The following is a 22,144-nucleotide window of genomic DNA, read 5'->3' on the forward strand; positions in this document are numbered from 1 at the left end:
TATATTCTCTTTTGTAGAAAACGCAGGCAGATTGTGCATTGGACAAGATACAGAAGTAGTACCGCTAATTCATTTCCCAGACAGGCGCTTTTAGTCAAAGTTGTTGTTTTTTGTATTCAAGCTAGATATGAAAAAAGAGAGTTTCAAAAGGACAAATTGCTACAGGCTGTTTGGGTTGGATTTGGTGACCCGGAAATCATAGATAGTTGCCATATGATAGAAATAGACCTCAGCTTCATTATTCAGCGACTATTCAAACGTACGACAGCGTCGAATGAGGGAGATTTATGACTGATCATCAGCGTTCCAGCCATCATAAGTGTTCTTGCAGTCAGGCAATCACTATTTCTGATGCTCACTGCCTGCTTCCCATGAGCAACGTCAACGGAGAAGCTGGCAGGAAGTCAGAAGCTGCAGTTGTGTGAGGTCCTCACTTAGTGACCCATGTGGCTCTTGCTTTAATGATGGCAGCTAGGATTATTGGAACTGCAATTGCTCACAGGACACTGCGCTTTACAAATAACAGTAATTCTGCTTCCAATTGCTGTTAACCGAGGCCTACCTGTGTATCTTCTCCTTTTCGGAGTATAAGATGCACCAGAATATAAGACGCACCAAGATTTTGAAGAGGCAAATTGAAAAAAAAAAGTTTTTGCACTCTGCAGACCTCCCAAACCCCCTGTATGCCTCATTTTTGTGAAAAATGGGGAATGCAGAGAGTTTGAGAGGCCTGCAAAGTGTTCCTGGGGGGCTGGGGGGGGGGCAAAAACGAGCAAAAACGGCCCATTTTTCATGAAAACAGGCCCATTTTTTTGCCAAAAAAAAAGGGCATGCATAGCCTTTAGGATGCTTGTAGAGTGCTCCTGGGGGCTCAGGGGGAGGGAAATTAGCAAGAAATGGCCTGTTTTTCAATCGTTTTTGCCTTCCCCAGCCCCCTGGAGCATTTTGCAGGCCTCCCAAACCCTCTGCATGTCCATTTTTGTGAAAGGGGCGGGGTTTCAGTAAGCCAAAAATGCTGCATTCAGTGTATAAGACACACCCAGATTTTCACCCTTTGGGGCGGGGGAAGTGTGTCTTATACTCCAATAAATACAGCAATTGATATATTTATTTTAAAGTTGGTATACTGCTCTTCAAAAATGGACAGTTTCCCAGAGAACTGTTAAGCATATTCAGAGAAAATGCTCCATACCAGACTATGGTGAGCTGTTATTCTTTGGAACAGGCTGAAGGGATACAAAACCTATGGAGAACAGTTGCAGGAACTGGGTATGTCTAGTTTAATGAAAAGAAGGAATGAAGGACAGTTCTCTGAAATGGTATAGGGTAGGGGTGTTAAACGTAAGGCCCACGGGCTGGATCTGGCCCATGGGGTGCTTAAATCTGGCCTCTGGCCCAGGGGGTCACACTGGAAACAGCGAAGGACTGCCCCACAGTGACTTTGCCAATGAAAATGGAGCTTGAGAGGGCTCCATGTGTCCCTTGCGAGCTTATTTTTGCTGGCAGAGAATTGCAGGAGGTAATTGCAGCTGGACATGGAGCTCAGGAGCGCATTTTCACTGGCAGAGCATAAGAGGCTCCCTTAATGATGTTGAGCTGGCCACACCCATTCTGGCTATGCTCATCCTGCCCCCTCCCCCCCGTATATGGTCTTCTGCTCAAACAGGGGGTTGGACTAGAAGACCTCCAAGGTCTCTTCCAACTATTATTCTATGTTCTATATTCACCAACTAAATAGATAAATAATCCAAACAGGTGTAAGGCATAAGACTTCTCCAAGCAAATTGGGATAGACAGGCTATGAAATGAAGATAAAGGACTCCTAGTTAGGGAAAATTGCAAGACAGTGAATGCCTAATTCTGGATCAGGCATCACTTCTGGTCCAAAGTTTTCTTCCCCAGACATGAGGATTAGAATCTTACATCCCCTACTTTTCCATAATGCTTGTTCCATAGTGATTTATTGTGTTTACATAATGTACCTAAACACGGTTTCTGAACCACTGGGCTTTTCAATGCATTAAGTAAAAATGCACTAAAGTAGAAAAAAATAAATCAACATGCAGGTTTGCATAAGATTGCAAACCACAAAAACACCAACCAAGTTCTGTGTAGCATTAAACAGATGATTTACTAACTGCAGTGTATGAAACATAGCTATGATAAATAATTCAGCCATATGCAGACTCTATGGTTGCAGAGTTAGAGAGTAGGAATAATAGTATAAGGATCACAAGGATACCTAATGAGAAGGAAGGACTCCCTGGAGAAGAGCCTCATGCTGGGAAAGACGGAGGGCAAAAGAAGAATGGGACGACAGAGAATGAGGTGGCTGGATGAAGCAGTCAGCGTGAGCTTAAATGGACTGCAGAGGATGGTAGAGGACAGGAATGGCTGGAGGAACATTGTCCATGGGGCCGTGATGGGTGAGACACGACTTCGCAACTAACAACAACAACACAGTATATCTTATACTCAGCTGCTGAGGGTTCACGGGTGTCCGGGAGAACCTCTAACTAAGATTCTGTGCAGTTTGGAGAACCCCCAAATCCCACTTCTGGCTGGCCCCACCCACTCCACCCCTCCCAGGAGTCCCCAGGTGGCCCATTTCTGATGCTGGTAAGTGCAGGGCTCGCTTGGAAGCTCAGGGAGGGCAAGAAACGGGCCTATTTCCGGTCTCCAAAGGGCCCCTGGAGCCTGGGGAAGCTGTTTTCACTTCCGGAGCCCAGGTAGGGCAACACCCCTCCCCCCTGCCGTGGTGCAGGAGGCCAATTAGGCCACACCTATCATGGCCATGCTCACCCAGCAACAAGGCAGAGAACCCCTTGCTAAAATTTTTGAAGTCCACTCCTGCTTACTGAGCCGAGGTGGCGCAGTGGTTAGGGTGCAGTACTGCAGGCCACTTCAGCTGACTGTTATCTGCAGTTCAGCGGTTCTAATCTCACCGGCTCAAGGTTGATTCAACCTTCCATCCTTCTGAGATGGGTGAAATGAGGACCCAGACTGTGGGGGCAATATGCTGATTCTGTAAACCACTTAGAGAGGGCTGAAAGCCCTATGAAGCGGTATATAAGTCTAACTGCTATTGCTATTGCTTATACTAGGATAAGGATCACCATCATTTCTTAAAGGGGCTATCAAGATTTCCCAAAGATGCTATATCAGCCAATGGATCCACAACATATGGCTCCAAGTCATGCTGCCAAATTTGGGGGGCATAATTGCTAAAATTATCTTGTTTCTTATCTGGAGTAGCGTGGCGGCTTAGAGGTGGAGTTCTCGCCTTACAATCAGGCAGCTGTGAGTTCAATCCTAGGTAGTGGCAGATATTTCTCTCTCCGGGTGCAAAGAAAAAAAATATCTGCTATGAACTTTGCCTAGGCATCAGGAAGGGCATCTGGCCAGTAAATGCTCAGCTCCATTCAGTTGCCCTGACTCCATCCTAATGCAAGAGATTACAGGGTCATTAAAAAGAAAAAAAATGTGGTTTCTTACCTTTTCAGGAAAAAAAGGTAAACAGGTCTTTATTATCTAAAGTTCTTACTTTCTGACTCCAATGCTGGCCTTACTAATACCGTGGCTAATTTTGGTGTTCACGTAATTAAAATGCATCATTAAATATGATATCCTGGACTGTTAAGTTTTTGGTTTTAAGTTTTTATCTGGGTTATTGATTTTAATAACAGTTAAGTAAAGGGAAAGCATGTTGGAAACCCAATTTTATTACTCAGCGTAATGTCAAACATCTCTATGAATTAAACCACAGTGTGCATTTTCAAACCAAAACAACATTTCAGTTTCAGTAGAAGCTGTTTACTGTAGCAGCTTAAGTCATTAGAAGCAATCCTCTGTTATTTTTGGCATCCAAAGCCAGCTTACTATAGTCTTCTTAGCAATTAAAATGATTGCAGAATTAGTGTAACCACAATTTCCATTTTGAGATGTATATGTTAATAATAAAATGGGCAAAGGTACATGCGATATAGCATGCAGATTTGCTCTTAGGATGTTACATCTTCACAGACTCCATAAATTCATTTTTCTATGCTCTTTTTTTTTGGAAGGAGGCGAACTAGGCTGAGGGAGAAATATTTTTCCTTCGAATTCACACCCAAGAAAACGAACCAGGTTACACATCCTCATTAATCATTTTCATCTCTCCCATACTCCTAACCTCCACTAAACTGGTGGAATTTGCTTCGATTGAACTAAACACAGAATAAATTCTGAACTATAGAATTATATGTTAGTGCTAACATACATGATAAGCACCTTATAAATAGTTCTGATATAAACGGAATAAGAGTAGAATAGAATAGAATAAGAACAGAACAGAACAAGAATAAGAATAGAGTTAGAATTAGAATTATTAGAATTAGAATTATTAGAATTAGAATTATTAGAATTAGAATTATTAGAATTAGAATTATTAGAATTAGAATTATTAGAATTAGGAATAGAATAGAATAAGAACAGAACAGAATAAGAATAGAGTTAGAATTAGAATTATCAGAATTATAACGAGGAATAGGAATAGAACAAAGCAGAGCAGAATATAATTCTTTATTGGGGTTTAAATTCTTTAAGTGTGATTGGACACACAAGGAATTTGTCCCCAGCTCATAAGCTGTCAGTATACACACATACAACAACAAAGTGATAGGTCATAGATCAAAAATCACAGTTACAATCATTCATCATAACATACAAGCAACAAGTGATAAATCATAAGATACCAATGGGGGAAGACAGCAGGGAAGATGAGAAGAGGAGCAAAGATGAGAAATGAGAAGATGAGAAAGATGATGATAGCAATACAACCCTACTACACAAGTAAATTCCTTAGGCCCAAGACAGTGCTGTGGGAATTAAGTGTTCAGCAGAGTGATGACACAGGAGGAAAAAACTGTCTAGCTGTTTTGACATGCAATGCTCTATAGGGCATCGTGAGGGAAGCAGTTGAAACAGTTGATGTCCAGAATGAGAGGAGTCTGTACATATTTTCTCAGCCCTCTTTCTGGTTCATGCAGTATACAGGTCCTCAATAGAAGGCAGGCTGGTTGCAGTTATTTTTTTCTGCAGTCTTAACCAGGGGTGGGCTGCTAGGAGTTTCCATGGGTTCGGCACAGTGGTGGGTTTCAAAAATTGTTTGAACCTACTCTGTGGGTGTAGCCTCCTTTGTGGGAGTGGCTTGCTGCCCATGTGACCGGATGGGAGTGGCTTGCTGCCCATGTGACTGGATATGAAGATGCAGACGACACTTGTCAGAACCACCTTAAATTACCTCACACACAGCACTGGCATGCATAAGAATATGATGTAAACTTGTTTTTTAAAAGGCATCTTTGGTTTGCGTTAAAACAACTTCAACACACGCAAGATTCTAATTGCACCACAAACGCAGTAGTCATCCTTACCCTTCACAGAGGCACTGAGTTTTATAAATATGAGCTTAATAGTGTAGAATAATCATATCCAAGGACCAGTGGTGGGTTTCCAAAAATTTTGGAACCTCTTCTGTAGGTGTGGCCTGCTTTCCGGTCCACTGGTGGAACCTCTTCTAACCGGTTCGGTAGATTTGATGAACTGGTTCTACCGAATAGGTGCGAACTGGTAGGAACCCACCTCTGGTTTGGCAAATCCCAAAATGCCATTCCTGGCTGGCCATGCCCACCCCGCTCTGCCCCTCCCACCCACCCCGCCTTTCACAGTAGTCTCCATGCAACCTGTTCCTAATGCCAGGTAAGTGCATGGCCTGCACGGAGGCTCGGAGAGGGGGGGGGGAAAGGGCCTACTGGAGGTTCCGGAAGTCTGGAAACGGAACTGTTTCTGGCCTCTGGAGGGCCTCCAGATCCCGGGGGAAGCAAATTTCGCTCTCCCAGAGGCTCGAATAAAGCCTCCGGAGCCTGGGGTGGGTGAAAAATGGACTTCCAAGGACTTGGGTCTCATAGAGTGGAGTAGAGACTCAACACTGATGTGTTTGGCTCTGACTTTAGCCTTAGCTTGGTCATCTCCTACAACTTCTCCTATAGTTTTCTCCTATAGTCTTTAATGGCATGCATTCCATGAGGTTGGTAGGGAAGAAATGCAGTATTAATGGTTTGTGCTTTCTATCTGGACTGCCTCAAAGGGTGACATCCAGCCAGCAGGTTCTCTGTGCATTTTAGTTGATGTTTTTGACTAGTTTTCTAGCAAAGAGCCCAGCAAAGGATGGCCTCAGACAGCATGTCAAATAAGGCCCTTGCTGGCACATGCTATAGCAGGGGTGTCAAACTGGATTTCTTTGAGAGCTGGATCAGCATTGAAGTTCTCCTCTGCGGGCCGGCCATGGGGGGGTAGGGAGAAGGGACAGACGGCCTCCTGTAGCACTTTGCTGGCCAAAACGGGGTGCTCTGGAGCCTCACATGCAGGGGTGGGTTTCAACCGGTTCGCGGCGGTCCCTGCGAACCAGTTGGTCGGCGAACCCGGAAGTAAGTAACTTCCGGGAATGGCGAAGGGCCCACCCGCCCGCCCACGCTCCTTACTCGGTTTTGACGAATTCTGCGCTTCCACGCATGCGCAGGACGCATACAGCGCCTGCGCGTTCCTCCAGGAGCAGCTGGAGCATCGCACAGATGCTAGTACGCATGCGTGCGCCGCGCACGTGCACAAGGACGCCGCCGGCCCCGTTGCAACCGAACCGGTTGGAACGGGGCGAGAAACCCACCCCTGCTCACATGTGACCCCTGCATGGCCTGTTTTCAGCCTGGACAGCCTCCTGCAGGACTTTGCAAGCCAAAATGGAGCACAGGGGCAGGCACGGCCTGTTTTCCGCCTGGCCGGCAAACTGCTACACCTTGTCAGCCAAAATGCCTGCCCCCCCCCCCCCCGTGCAACATTTTGGCTGCCAAATACATCCACAGGCCGGATCCAACCTGCGGGCTTTGAGTTTGATACCCCTGTGCAATAACTTGCATATTATAGTAGCATGTATCTATATGTAAAAGCAGGTTCACCGACAAATGCGCAATAGACATATGCGCGCCGACAAAACCGCGCCATCAAAATCGCGCTGTCAAAATTGCGCCGTCAAAATCGCACCGTCAAAATCGCACCGTCAAAATCGCGCCATCAAAATCGCTAATTGATTTTCGACACTAGCGCGACAACAAATGGGCAATGACAAAATCGTGCATACGTATGTTATAACCCTAACCCTAACCCTAACCCTAAATTTTTTGTTGTTGTTATTGTGCTTGTCATCGCGCTTTTGTCAGTGCGATTTTGACGTCGTGAATTTGTGGGCGCGATTTTGACATCGCGTTTTAATTGGCGCTATTTTGTCGGCGTGCATATGTCTGTCGCGCAATTGTCGGGTCATGGTAAAAACACACATTTTATTTATTTACCCTAACCCTAACCCTAAAAAATTTTTCGTTGTTATTGTGCTTGTCATCGTGCTTTTGTCAGCGCATTTTTGACGTCGTGAATTTGTCGGCGCGATTTTGACGTCACGTTTTAATCGGCGCTATTTTGTCAGCGCGCATATGTCTATCGCGCAATTGTTGGGTCACAGTAAAAACACACATTTTTTTTATTTGACTGTCATACCTTTGTCTCAGTTTCATAGAAATAATGCTTGAACCAGTTGTTTACACACACCACAACCCCCCCCCCCAAAGGAGGAGGCTGTCCAGGCTGAAACACAGCCATATAGCATGGCTACAGATGTGTAACATTAGGAATGCAGTTTTCTTGGTTGGCTGTTGTTCTACTCCAGAAGCAACTTAGAACTGAGGAGAAATTTCCTGACAGAACAATTAATCAGTGGCACAACTTCCCTCCAGAAGTTGTGAATGCTCCAACACTGGGAGATTTTAAGATGATGTTGGATAACCATTTGTCTGAAGTGGTGTAGAGTTTCCTCCCTAAGCAGGGGGTTGGACTAGAAGACCTCCAAGGTCCCTTCCAACTCTGTTATTCTATTCTATTCTAGACATTGAAAATCACAGTACTAATCTGTGCTGCTAGTTTAGTCCTAAGAGAGGGCTATCCAGAGGCCAGTCCAATATTTGTTTTACCCAAATCTAGTATTTGCTTTACCGTCAATGAAATGAAGTTCTGATCTGGAGTTCCATCAGGCAAGAGATCACTGGCTTGCACAAATATTTATTCATGAACCCAAAGCTACATTTCCCGCTTATTTTCCTTCCTAGAGGGTCATCAGGAGAGTTAGGACTATATAAGTGGGTTTCAACTAGATTGAATAAAGAATGTTTCTGTTGCATTGAACTCTTGTTTAAGCGCTCCGTTTTGTAAATATAATTCTGTTGAACCTTTTTGGAGAAAAAGAAAAACAATATTTATAAAATCATCTCTTCAAAGAACAGGACATTCAGACTATTAAACTAAACGTTCAGCTCTCCTCAGTGTTGTAACATGCTATGGTATTTCCTGCCATTTTAATGTTATTGTGGAGATAAATGGGAACCTATCAAGAACTTAAGCTTAGATGTTGCCGGTTAATTTAGAATTTGCAAGTTAGATAGTGAAGGTGGTTTACACGGCAGAAGATACCAAGATAATTACACTTAACAAAAGAGTTTATTAATAAAAATCCACTAATACTGTGGATTCAGAACAGAGAGATTGGGCAGAGAGAGGCATGTTGTGGGTACCATCTGCTAGGGACCTACATTTGGTGGGTCCCAGGCAGAGGTAGGTTGCTCTCAGTCTGGCCTGGTTTGGCCAAATTGGTAGTGGTTTTTTTTTTGCCTGGGTTGCAGAACCAGTAGCGACCCAGGCTTGCCACGCCCACGAACCAGTTCCCTCATCACTGCTGATGTCGCCACCATGTTGTTTTATAATGACTGAATGTGCACAGTTCACTGTAAATTGTTCTGCACATGCACGAAGAACAATCTACATTGAACTGTGAATGTGCATGCAAGTGAAGCGAGAGCACACGCTCAAAACACGTGTGAAGCGAACCAGTAGTAAAACTGGTAGAAACCCACCCCTGGTCCCAAGAGGTGGATTTTCTGTGCTGTGGCAGTGGCACCCACCCTATGGAGCCTTTCCGGCCCCACACTGAAGTGAGGTCTGCACCATTCATGTTATCAGTCTGAAGTCCATTCTTGATGGCCCTGGGGAACTGGAGGCATTCTTACATGGCTCCATTGTAGTTGAACATCTATTCTCTCTGTGTGGTTTATATCTTTTACATTTTCACAGTGTTTTAATAATAACTTTTATTATTTTTCTAATCATTGATTTTTATGGTTGCTGTTTTATTGAATGTTATTATTGCTTTTATTGAATATTATTATTGGTTTTATTAATTATTATTATTGCTTTTATTGATTATTATTGTTGGTTTTATTAATTATTATTATTGGTTTTATTAATTATTATTATTGGTTTTATTAATTATTATAGAATAGAGTAGAGTAGATTAGAGTAGAATAGAATAGAATAGAATAGAAATAGAATAGAATTCTTTATTGGCCAAGTGTGATTGGACACACAAGAAATTTCTCTTTGGTGCATATGCTTTCAGTGTACATAAAAAGACAAGATACATTTACAATTCAAAATCAATAAAAGTATTGATTTCATTGATTACTATTGATGATTATTCACTCTATTGATTTACTTCTTGTGACATGGGCAGTCATCTAAATATGATTCATAAATAAATAAACTCCTATGATGAGTCAAAGGGTAAAAATTCTAGCAAAAACCCCTGCTCAACCAGCAAACTCTACACCGTTTCAGACAAATGGCTGTCCATTCTCTTCTTAAAAACTTCCAGTGTTGGAGCATTCACAATTTCTGGAGCCAAGTTGTTCCACTGATTAATTGTTCTGACTGTCAGGAAATTTCTCCTTAGTTCTAGGTTGCTTCTCTCATTGATTAGTTTCCATCCTTTGCTTCTTCTTCTGCTCTCAGGTGCTTTGGAAAATAGGCTGGCCATCCTCTTTGGAGCCGCCGCTCAAATATTGGAACACTGCTATCATGTCATCCCTTCTTTTCATTAAATTAGACATACCTAATTCCTGCAACCATTCTTCACATGTTCTTTATATGATACTAATTTTAAAAATGCATGGACTTCCACTCCCAGAATTCACAAGCCAGCATGCTGGGCAAAATTAAATGTTTATGGAAAATACTGTTATTCTGCCAGGATAATTAGACCTGTTATTTCACTACCATCCTATTGATTCCAGACATTTCCCCAGACATATATCCAAGATCCGTAATTCTGTTTTATATTTCTCTGACACAATAGTCCAAGGTCACTTTCTAAGGCTTCATTTTCTACCTCGATTCTTTCCCCCACCCCCATGTTATAATTCAGTGATGGCTAACCTTTTTCTAAAGGTGTGCCAAAACTGTGTTTGTGCATGCTATCACACATGCGTGTGGGCCCACCCACCTGAGCATGCGCGACCGACCAACCCACTGTGTGGGGGAGATTTTCACCTTCTCCAGGCTCCAGAGGCTTTCCTGAAACCTGGGGTGGGCGAAAAACAGGCCTAAGGGCCAACCGGAATTTCATTCCCGAACTTCCGGTTGGGCCGCTGAGCCTGTTTTTCACCCTTTCCTGAAGCCTGGGGAGGGTGAAAATGGCTGAAAATCCAGAGCTTGAGGGCTGCTGAGGGCTGCCGAGGGCTGCCGTGCTGGCAAATATGGCTCTGTGTGCCATAGGTTCACCATCACGGTTATAGTTTATGGTTTCTCTACTTTACATGACTGGGCCTAGTTAGGAATCATCATCTTAAAAATGTCATTTTTTCTTTCATGCTGGACTCCGCTCTTTATTGTCCATTTTCCTGAGGCAAAAGCAGGACGACGGCATAAGGTAAATGAAGGATGACGGGCGCCCGGCCAGCCGCGTTGCCAAATCACAAACGAGAAAATACTTTTGCTGTTGTGGGAGCCTGAACAGGAGGAAGAAAGGAAAAAGGGGGAAAAAAGGCGCTTGCTTTACAAAGTAAAAATAATGGAAAACATTAATTCAGCAATTTTGCAGCCTCAAGGATTGTTTGGCCGCTGGACCGAGGTAATGGCCTCTGAGTGGACAGAGGTAATGGCATATGTTATGGGAAATAGAGTGAGCTGCTGGCAGGTTAGAATGAAAAGGATAAATGTGTTGTATTGCTTGAAAAGGAATAAATTGCCAGCAATTTACTCTTTCCCCTGTGGGCCACATTGCCAGAGACAAAAGCTGTTAGGCTTCATATGCCAGCAAAAGAGGGCTAGAAATACCCCCCACCTTTTCCTAACATGCAAACACACACATACCAATTATCTTTCTGTCTTCCTGTCTTTTAATCAATTTATATAATGGCTTTACTTAGACACCGACGATAATAAGTTGACTTTAATGATGACCCCCCGATGTGATTCTTACGCTGAAGGGCTGGTGCTGTTTTCTGCTCTAAAGTGAAGTATGAAACTCTCAAATTTGTTTCACAGAGGGGATTGAAACCTTTTAATGCAGAATCTAGGAAGGCAATAGAGTCTGTTCAAACATAAAATTAGCAGCTGGGTTTGGCATTGTACAACATCCGCGTACAATGCCAAAATTGAAGACAATAGATTCTGGATACAAAATCCCATTACAACTGGATAGTAGAAAGCCATGTAATTCTGTGTTTTTTAAATACTTTGGCATTTAATTTTCTATCAAGAAAAGATACTGCTTGAGATGGTCACCAACCTTAACGCTTTAACCGCTTAGACCAAACTTCAGGGCAACAAACAATGATAGTTTCATTAAGTTTTGTAAAGTAGTTAAGGCATCAGGCTCGAAACCAGAGACTGTGAATTCTAGTCCTGTCCTAGGCATGAAAGATGACTTTGGGCCAGTTACTCAGCCCAACTCATCTCATAGGGTTGTTGTGGTGGTGGAGAAATTAGGAGAAGGAAGGAGCGAGAAGTCCTTGGTGCTCTCTGAGTTTCCTTGTTTTCTTGCAGACATTTCATTACCCTAACAACACAACATCATCAGTGTTAGTAAGAAGTTCTATTTACTGTCAGTTTATATTCTGGTGTCTTGCCTGTCTGTGGTGGGTGGAGATGGTCTTAGTGTTGCAGAAAATGACAGGCTTTAGACTTCTCAGGATACAGGAAAAGTTTATTTGGCAGCCAGGTTCAGAAAGCTAGCCCATGGCGTAGCATTGCAAGTTCTGAACAACCTTCATTATCAACGCACGCATTCTTATACATTGTCAAAAGCATTGCAACATGGAAATACTTAACACATTTCTTAGTGGTTACCTTGAGGAGAAAGCCTTATAAGGAGATGGGGTCTTACTTCTCCTTTTGTTACAGGTGTGGATTACATGTCATTAACAACCTTTAATTGAACCTTGTGGTTTGGACTTTTGACATAGGTTTTTGACATAGGGACGTTGGCTAGAACATCTTGTGGTTAGTGAATGGTGACACTTCCTTTAAGCAAACTTCTAACTGTCCCTGTTATGCTATGTCTTCATTCTTATATTTTTTAATCCATACTTTATTCTACTTTATCAGAGATTATTTGCTTGGGCTGTTTACTGATGGCTCTTTGGCAGTTTCTTGATTGGGGTATTGCTTACTTGATGGTTGGTCTGAAGTTGACCTTGCAGTTAATCTACGTTGATCTGAGTGTGCTGGAGTCTTTTTCTCTTTTGGGCTGGTTGATTGTCTCTTTTGCATAGTTTATAGATGTTGCTAATGTCTATGTGTCTGTTGATGGCTGATTTATCAGAGTGCCAGGCTTCTAGAAATTGCCTGGCCTTTTTGGATTTGATCTGGTCTAAGATTGTCACAAAAGAAAAAGGGGATGGCAGAGAAGGAGGTGGTTGGATGGAGTCACCGAAGCAGTCAGTGTGAGCTTAAATGGACTCCGGGGGACGATAGAGGACAGGAAGGCCTGGAGGAATGCTGTGCATGAGGTCGCGATGGGTTGGACATGACTTCGCAACTAACAACAACAAGGATTGTCACATTTTCCCGATTGAAACAATGGTTAGATCTGTAGGAAGGAGTATTAAGTATGTTCACCACCTTGAGTTATTTATAAAAAAATAATAAAGGTGGGATATAAACAAACAAATAAATGTGTTTAGTATTTAGTAGAGTATACTCTATTCAATTTATGGACATTTGCAGTATAAACAAGGAAGTTCAGTTGCCTTCTGAAAAAGCACCTTTGGGACAACCATGACATGGATGACTGAGAATCTCTATAGATTTACAATTTGTTATGCTACTGATTCATTGATTATGTGACATTAAATTGGTTTCAACTTTTACCGAGCACAGAGATAGATTTTCTTCATGACAGTCTGCTCTTAGGTGGGTCTTCCAGGTCTTCCAAAGCTGCACTTATTCCTGCAAAAATAGGTCTGTCTGTCCAACTTCCAGATCTGTCCATCTTCCTGCTGGTCATCCACTTCTCTTTCCTTCCAGCTTTCCCAGGATTAGGGCCTTCTACGGAGATCTAGATCTATCTAATGTAGGCTCATTTGAGCCTGGTCACTTGTGCTTCAAATGAGGACCCAGATTTGATTTGTTTGATGATGGTTTCTCTTCTTGGCTGTCCACAACATCTTCAGGAGCCTCCTCCAGTGCCACATTTCAGAAGTGCCAATCTCCTGCCAACTTCTTCCAACTTTCACTTCCATAAAGTGTCACAGGGAATATCATTCCTTGCACTACTCCAGTGATGGCTAACCTTTTTGTTGTTGTGTGCTGAATGCAATGCACGTGTGACCCCCCTCCCTGACCCTCTGCGAATGCATGCATAACCCCCCATGCACCCCTGCCCCATGTGCATGTGACCCCCCTGTGCCCTGTTTTGTGCCTAATACGCCTCCCTGCAGCCTCATGGGACCAAAACCGGTCAACAAGGGGGAGCGCCACACCACTTGCAGTCCCCCCCGCCCCTTGCGCATGCACGCACAACCTCCCACCCCCCCCACATGCACGTATCTCCAACATGCATCCTGCCCCCATGCGCAGCAGAGACCTGAAAATCTGCTGGCTGGCGGGAGGTGCACACGGTGAAGCTGAACTGGGACAACGGCTCATGTGCCCGCAGAGAGGGCTCTGCGTTCCACCTGCGTGCCACGCATGCCATAGGTTCACCATCATGGCACTACTCTATGGAGGTACAGAGACTTCATGGCATTCGGCTATCTTGTTCCAAGACCTTCATGGCTGCCCTGCCAAGTTTAAGTTTGTGGTATATTTCTTGATTATGTTAAATTGACTGAAAATGCAATCCATGGACCATTTTAGATTTCCCTAATTATATTTAAAAGAACTGGCCTCTTGTGTGACTTTCCTTGTAATAATTCTTACTTGGCTAAGATCCACACTATTTAAAGAAAGGTGAGTTTTCAGAGAAATGACTTGAAGCAAAGCTATCTTCCAATATCTGAAAAATTCAAAGTCTTCTAGATTCTGAGATTCAACTACAGCAAGTCAAGGATATCTTCTTGCTTAAGCAGAACATCGACTTAACTCAGTTTCCTGCTGAGGAAGTTTGTGAAAGAGCCTGCATCTTTTTACTTCTCTGGCTTAAAATGGTGGTACACTCTCATAAGATGCTTATGATGCCTATGAAAACTTGTGGATTAAGAAAAACACTCAACTTCAACCCTTGAATAAAAGTGCTTTGAAGACAGTCTTTCTATCAGTTCCTCAAAAATATCTCATGTTTTACTTATTTATTTTTTAAAGTGTTGATTTAGTTAAATTGTAAACTAAACACTAGTTGTAGAAATGGGAGTGAATCAGAGGTGGTATTCAGCAGGTTCTGACCAGTTCTGGAGAACCGGTAGTGGAAATTTTGAGTAGTTTGGAGAACCGTAAATACCACCTCTGACTGGCCCCACCCCCATCTATTCTCTGCCTCCCAAGTCCCAGCTGATTGGAAGGAAATGAGGATTTTGCAATAACCCTCCCCTGGAGTGGGGAGAGAATGGAGATTTTACAGTATCCTTCCCCTGCCACACCCACCAAGCCATGCCCACCAAGCCATGCCCACAGAACCAGTAGTAAAAACATTTGAATCCCACCATTTGGAGTGAAAGATGAATGAGTGCAGATATTTTTAAAATATGATTTTTTAAAAAGATCAGTAATAATCTCATTACGTCCAGCGTGTTCCATTTTAATAATGTTGGCACTTGCAGTGTTGAGATACATTGGAAGTAATCCTGTAGGAGAACCACGTTACAAAAATTATTATCTTCAAATTATGGGGAAAAAATGAGATGGAAAGTAATTTCTGCAGGAATAGATTTCTCCCTTGCCTTGCAATATCATCATTAAGATATCCTGATAGTAATAAATCTGAATTGCCTGCAACATGCCACGAATAAGAGATAGCACTTAATCCATTCTCAATTTTTTTAAAAAAAAAATCCCCCCAAAAAACGTTTAAAGTTTCTTGTGGTTTTAGAGAATGGAGACTATCCTATAGGTTAGTGTTACCAAACAGTGTGAATATATATGAAAAAGAGGAAATGTCACCTGAATGTGAAAATCCATTGACATGATTACTAATCAGTTGAGCAGTGTTGAAATGAATAATTTTTGTCACTGAAGTATATCTGTAAGTTCTTCATTTAGATAATTCATTTCCATCATACAAATGGACGTACAAATGGACACTCCTCAGACTGAGAATGGAGACATCGGAAGGGTGCCTAATGTCAGCGTTCCAAGAATAATGTAGAATTAAATCAGAGTCCAATGCAGAGCCCTTGTCCGAGCCTCCCCCAGACTCCAGGAGTGGCCCATGTTTCTCCCCAACCTCCTCACTGTCTGACTCTTCTGCCAGCTCCGCAGTCCAGCGATGGACCAGAACAGCTTCTCTCACTTAGAGTCCAATATTGGAGAATTGAGATTGATCTTCTATGTGTCTGCTTTCCTTGAGACGCCAAGTCCCAGCATGGAAGAAGCGACTGGAATATCCCCAAAGAGACCCAGAACTCTGCTAGGCCAGACTCCTATTTTGAATACACTTGAGGCCGTGCAGTCTTTTTCATGTTGCGGAAGGTGGCTTTTCGTTCTTTCACCCCACATTAAAAAGCTTTCCTTGTGCCCAAGGTTTAAATTCCCATTCCTCATCCGGCTCAATGACAACAAGGAAAGTTATGATTAAGTTGTCAGCAGACTAAATACAGCTTGTGTTACAGTAGAATTTGCCATTGCTAATAAGGACTTAACAGTGGCTGTCAAAATTCATTGTTCGGGGACTTCAGAGGTTGTCAGGTGTGATTACAGCATCCCAGCAACAGGGTTTCCTGGAGCAAGGCCACACGTGACAGGATTTTTTTGCACCTTATTATTAGGGTCATACTTAATTGAAATTTCTGACATACGGCAGGATCCAGAGGTGGGTTTCATATCATTTTACCACTGGTTCACCGCACACCAAAACAGTGACGGCTTGCACACATGCGTATGGCTTAGAAAACATGGCTAAATAGGATGGTATAGTGCAGGGGTGGGTTTCTCGCCCCGTTCCAACCGGTTCGGTTGGAACGGGGCCAGCGGCGTCCTCGTGCACGCGCGCAGTGCACGCATGCGTACTAGCGCCTGTGCGATGCTCCAGCTGCTCCTGGAGGATCGCGCAGGCGCTGTATGCGTTCTGCGCATGCGTGGAAGCGCAGAACTCGTCAAAACCGGGTAAGAAACGTGGGCGGGCGGGTGGATCCTTCGGCATTCCCGGAAGTTACTTACTTCCGGTTTCGCCGACCAACCGGTTCGCGGGGAACGGAAACCCACCCCTGGTATAGGGCTGGGGCAGGAGCAGGGGGGCACCCACAGGTCACCACTACCGGTTCACCCAAAATGGTCCGAACTGGCTTAAGATCACCACTAGCAGGACCAACAGGCATTTGAGAAAGGAGCATTTTCGTCTCATTGCAGAACAGCACAATGGTCTGGGGATTGTGAGAAACTGAGAAACCAGTAACTCTGATTGATTCAAAGGTGTTTTTCATCCATCCGGAATACATTTCCTCCAAAAGTGACTTCTTAGATTAAACTAGACAGCGGTTTAACTACCTCCTGAATCATAGGATGTAGGATGTGTGGAAATTTTCCAGATTTTTAGTTCTGCTGGCTTATTAGCGCATTAAGTAATAATGAGAGGTATTTGTAAGCAATGGATTAACTTTGGCCAGATCAATTAGCTTATTTGTGCCTCTGCCTGCTCAAAGTTAACATTCCTTTTACACCTATTGGCAAAGGCTAGAGAGGTCAGCCACAGAAATGTCATAGGTTGACCACAAATATCTTCTACATAGACCACCTGACAGGTTGTGTCTTTGACCTTCAGCTAAGATACCTTGCAAGCAAAGCTGTATTGGAGTCAAGGAATAATAGGATATTTAACTTAAGCTTTAGTTGGGAGCATCCAGACATCGCTCCGGAGGTAAGCAAAGTTTATTATTAGTATAGTGGGGGAAAGAGGGGAAAGAGGGACACGGTGACTCAGTGGTTAAGACGCTGAGCTTGTCGATCAAAAAAGTTTGCAATTCAGTGGTTTGAATCCCTAGTGCAGTTCAATAGAGTGAGCTCCTGTTACTTATCTCAACTTCTGCCAACTTAGCAGTTTGAAAGCACGTAAAAATGCAAGTAGAAAAATAGGAATCACCTTTGGTGGAAAGGTAACAGCGTTCCGTGCGCTTTCGGCATTTAGTCATGCCGGCCACATGGCCATGGAGACGTCTTTGGACAGCGCTGGCTCTTCGGCTTTGAAACGGAGATGAGCACCGCCCCCTAGAGTCAGGAATGACTAGGACATATGTGCGAGGGGAACCTTGACCTTTACCTATAGTAAAAAAAAAAAACACAGCCAGAGCTAGTCAACCTATGTGATAATGAAGTAGAATTAAATACTTTATGGAATGTTATTGGTTGCCTCGGCTTTGTGCGCATATGCAACGGACATGTAACTTTGTGACCCGTCAGCAGTTCTCTCACTTTTGCTTCCTGTAGTAAATTTGATCTAGTGTTAAGGCCCCAGGCTAGAAAGTGGGAGGCCATGTTCAAGTCCTACCTTAGCCATGGCATCCAGCTGGGTGACTTTGGACCACTCACACTCTCTCAGTCCAACTTAACTCACAGGTTTGTTATTTTAGGGGGGAAAGGAGGAAGGAGTATTGTAGGTATCTGCCTTGAGTTATTTGTAAAAATAATAAAGGCGAGGAATGAATGAATCAATGAATGAATGAATACTGTGTCTGATTTCTGGCAGACTCCTTGGGTGTGAAACACAGAGATGTCTTCTTCTGCTTTTGTACAGAAATAAAAGAGCTTTGTCTTTCCTCGATTCCTGTATGGACATTGGCTTCTTCAAACTGGGTTCTCTTACCTAGTCAGCCAACAAGAAAGAGGACCATTGATGCTGTCTGCTAGGTAGTGACAATAGAAGTGCTTCTGGTTCCCTAGTCGCAACTTGGATTTTGTGAACTGTGAAATTGTCAATTGTCCACTGGGAGACACAGAATGTGAGGTAGATAGACTGGTGAGCTACCTATCAGGTCTCGTGGCACGACAAAACCGCGCTCCACTAAAGCGCGCCCGATTAAACCGCGTCACTGATGCCATCAGCAGGGCGACAACAGCGACCAGAGAAAAAAGGGAAAAAAGAAAGAGAAAAAAGGGCGCTTTAAATAGTGCTTTGAAAGCAAGCCGATTCAAGTTAAGGTAAGGGTTAGGTTTAGGGTTAGGTTTAGGGTTAGGTTTAGGGTTAGGTTAAGGGTTAGGGTTAGGTTTAGGGTTAGGTTTAGGGTTAGGGTTAGGTTTAGGGTTAGGTTAAGGGTTAGGATTAGGTTTAGCGTTAGGTTAAGGGTTAGGTTTAGGGTTAGGTTTAGGGTTAGGTTTAGGAGGGTTAGGTTTAGGTTTAGGGGTTAATTTTAGCTTTAGCGTTTACAGCGTGCTTTTTTTGTCGCACTGTGATAACGTCAGATACGCGGTTTCGTCGAGCGCGCTTTAGTCGAACACGGTTTTGTGGTGGAACCATCAGGTCTTTCCCTATAGCCTTTTGTTAGATGGAAACATACATTCCTCCAAGAATATTCACACTCTTTTCTGTGCCGATAATAGAATAGAATAACAGAGTTGGAAGGGACCTTGGAGGTCTTCTAGTCCAGCCCCCTGCTTAGGCAGGAAGCCCTACACCCACGTCAGACAAATGGCTATCCAACATCTTCTTAAAAACTTCCAGTGTTGGAGCATTCACAACTTCTGGAGGGAAGTTGTTCCATTGATTAATTGTTTTAACTGTCAGGAAATTTCTCCTCGGTTGCTTCTCTCTTTGATTAGTTTCCACCCTTCTTGTCTTACCTTCAAATGCTTCAGAAAATAGCTTGACTCCCTCTTCTTTGCGGTAGTCCCTGAGATACTGGAACACTGCTATCATGTCTCCCCTAGTCCTTCTTTTCATTAAACTACACATACCCAGTTCCTGCAACTGTTCTTCATATGCTTTAGCTTCTAATTATCTTTCTTGCTCTTCCCTGCACCCTTTCTAGAGTCTCCACCAACACACAAAACCAACACACAGAATTAATTACAAGTTAAAGCTTCAATATTTCGAGGAGCCCAAATAGGCCTAGATTAGAAATGGAAAGAAAGCTTTTTGCAACTTGCTTAGCAGATGGGACTTTCTTACTGTTTCACTTTTGAGCCGTGCCATTCCCAACTTTTCTCCATCTGTTATTACCCTAATTCCTACTTCACATTTCAGAACTTTCCAAGCAATAGCTGTCCATGATTACAGAGCAGATATGATTAATATCTTGTCAGAAGTGTTTGATTTACAGGCAGATTAATCAAGAACGTAATAGCAATCAATATTAAAAAGAGTTATTCAGTTTTGGGGCATGTCAGGGGCTGCTTTCAACAATGCTAAAATGCATTTATTTATTTATTACACAAATTGATATGGCCGTCCAGCTCTAACAGACGTGACTCTGTGTGGCTTGCAACATTCAAAATCCATAACATAAGAATCCATAAATAAATTTAAAAAGAAGTGTAAAGTTAAATTTTGAGTAACTTTTTCACCATCGTCAAATTGGCTAACAGCCAGAGGAGATCCGTTGAAAACCCCTGTGTAATCTACTCGTCTATTTTGGAATTTTTCTAGAGATATCTGTTCCATCAATGGAACTCATATTTTCCCATATTTGTGACAGCACTAGGTGGTTTGGAAAAAAAAATCCAAATTCCAAAATACTCTTACACGAATAGATAGATTACTTGGTTTTCAACTGATTCCATTTTAGCTGACAGTGGTAAAAACAAAACAAGAAAAAAAGTGATCCCAAAGGTATCTTTATGCTTTTGTATCCTCTGAATGCATTTCCTACTTTCACCCTTCGAAATAAGTATGTATGGGATTGTACTGTAAGGCAATGGTTCTCAACCTGGGAACTTGAAGAGATGTGGACTTCAATTCCCAGAATTCCCCAGTCAGCCAGCTGTAAGGTGTGTAAAGATCTAGAACCGTAATGGCGAACCTATGGCAACCGTGCCAGAGGTGACATGCAGAGCAGTGGTGGGTTTCAAAAATTGTTGGAACCTACTCTGTGGGTGTGGCCTCCTTTGTGGGAGTGGCTTGCCACCCATGTGACCGGATGGGAGTGGCTTGCTGCCCATGTGACCGGATATGAAATTATGAATTAGTACTTAGGTCAGTCCAAGTAGCCATTCAGAAACTCTGGCATTGAAGCATGCAAGTCTTAAAGCTGTCAAGTTACAAGATCCTTGCCAGTGGTGGGTTTCAAAAATTTTTGGAACCTCTTCTGTAGGTGTGGCCTGCTTTCCGGGTCCACTGGTGGAACCTCTTCTAACTGGTTTGGTAGATTTGATGAACCGGTTCTACGGAATAGGTGCGAACTGGTAGGAACCCACCTCTGATGCAGAGCCTTCTCAGTGGCACGCGTGCCACCGCCAGCTGCTCCTCATGCATGCCAGCCAGCTGATCTTCATAACCTGAAAACGATCCCAATAATGGCCATTTTCCAGGCTGCTTTTGGGGCTTTTTAAGGCTGTTTCCAGCCCCCCAAAATGGTCTGAAAATGACTTGAAAAATGGCCAAAAAACAAGCATGCACACACCAGCCAGCTGGCCTTCGGGTTTCCGGTGCTCCAGCACACAGACATGCATGGTCATTCCAGTTTGGGCACTTGGTGCCAAAAAGGTTTGCCATCACTGATCTAGAATGTTTCAGATTCCATAGTCCAAGCAAGTACTTTCTCTTTTTGTCTGAACCCCCCTCCTCAAAACAGAAAATAAAATACGTGCAGTATTTATTTTTTAATTAGCCATTCTCTAATAATGGCTTCTTTCCTTTAAATTGCACAGAAATCACGAACGTTTTTTTGCATCAGAACTTTTGAGAAAGAGAAATTGCGCATTGTTATGCCACGCACAGGAAGAATTTGAGCAGACATGGCTGCTGAGTTTGAGACAACAGATCGAACCTAGAGGGAAGCTGTGTCCATTTTACACACATTATGCTGCATTTATGTAATACATTTCAATAGAGAAAATGCTGTGCAAATATTAATGAAGTACACCGCATGGTGCTCCTCAGAGGCAGGCAAATGTTTATTCTGCCTGTTCCCCCCCCCACTTCTCTTTTGCCACTTAGCTTAGGTTTTTTATTTTCTCCTCAAAATGCCAATTAGATGGATAGATTGCAAAATACTCAGACTGGAATGACATGATATGAAGGTAGGATTGGATCACCCCTATTAGTATTGCATGGATGAGACCACGCGTGGAATTCTGTGTCCAGTTTGGTTCACCATGATACAAACAAGATGTAGAAAGAATGCAGAGAAGAGTAACAAAGAGGATGAGGCGACTGGAGAATGAAACATAGAACGAATGGTTGTGGGGAAATGGGTATGTCCAGTCTAATGAAGAGGAGCGGGGACATGATAAGTCTCTTCCAGTATTTGGATGGTGGTGGCGTGGCCCACCAGCAGCCAGCGGATCTGGCAGCAGATTCCCAATGAAATCACTGTTAAAGTTGTTGAGCAGATGTTGTTCAAGTGCCAGTCAAGGCTTCCTGATACGAGACTTCCAATTGATAAATGTGGAAAGTGTCTTGTAACAAAGGCCTTGGATTTTC

This window comes from Thamnophis elegans, chromosome 7 (assembly GCF_009769535.1).
Source record: "Thamnophis elegans isolate rThaEle1 chromosome 7, rThaEle1.pri, whole genome shotgun sequence".
Taxonomy (NCBI): domain Eukaryota; kingdom Metazoa; phylum Chordata; class Lepidosauria; order Squamata; family Colubridae; genus Thamnophis; species Thamnophis elegans.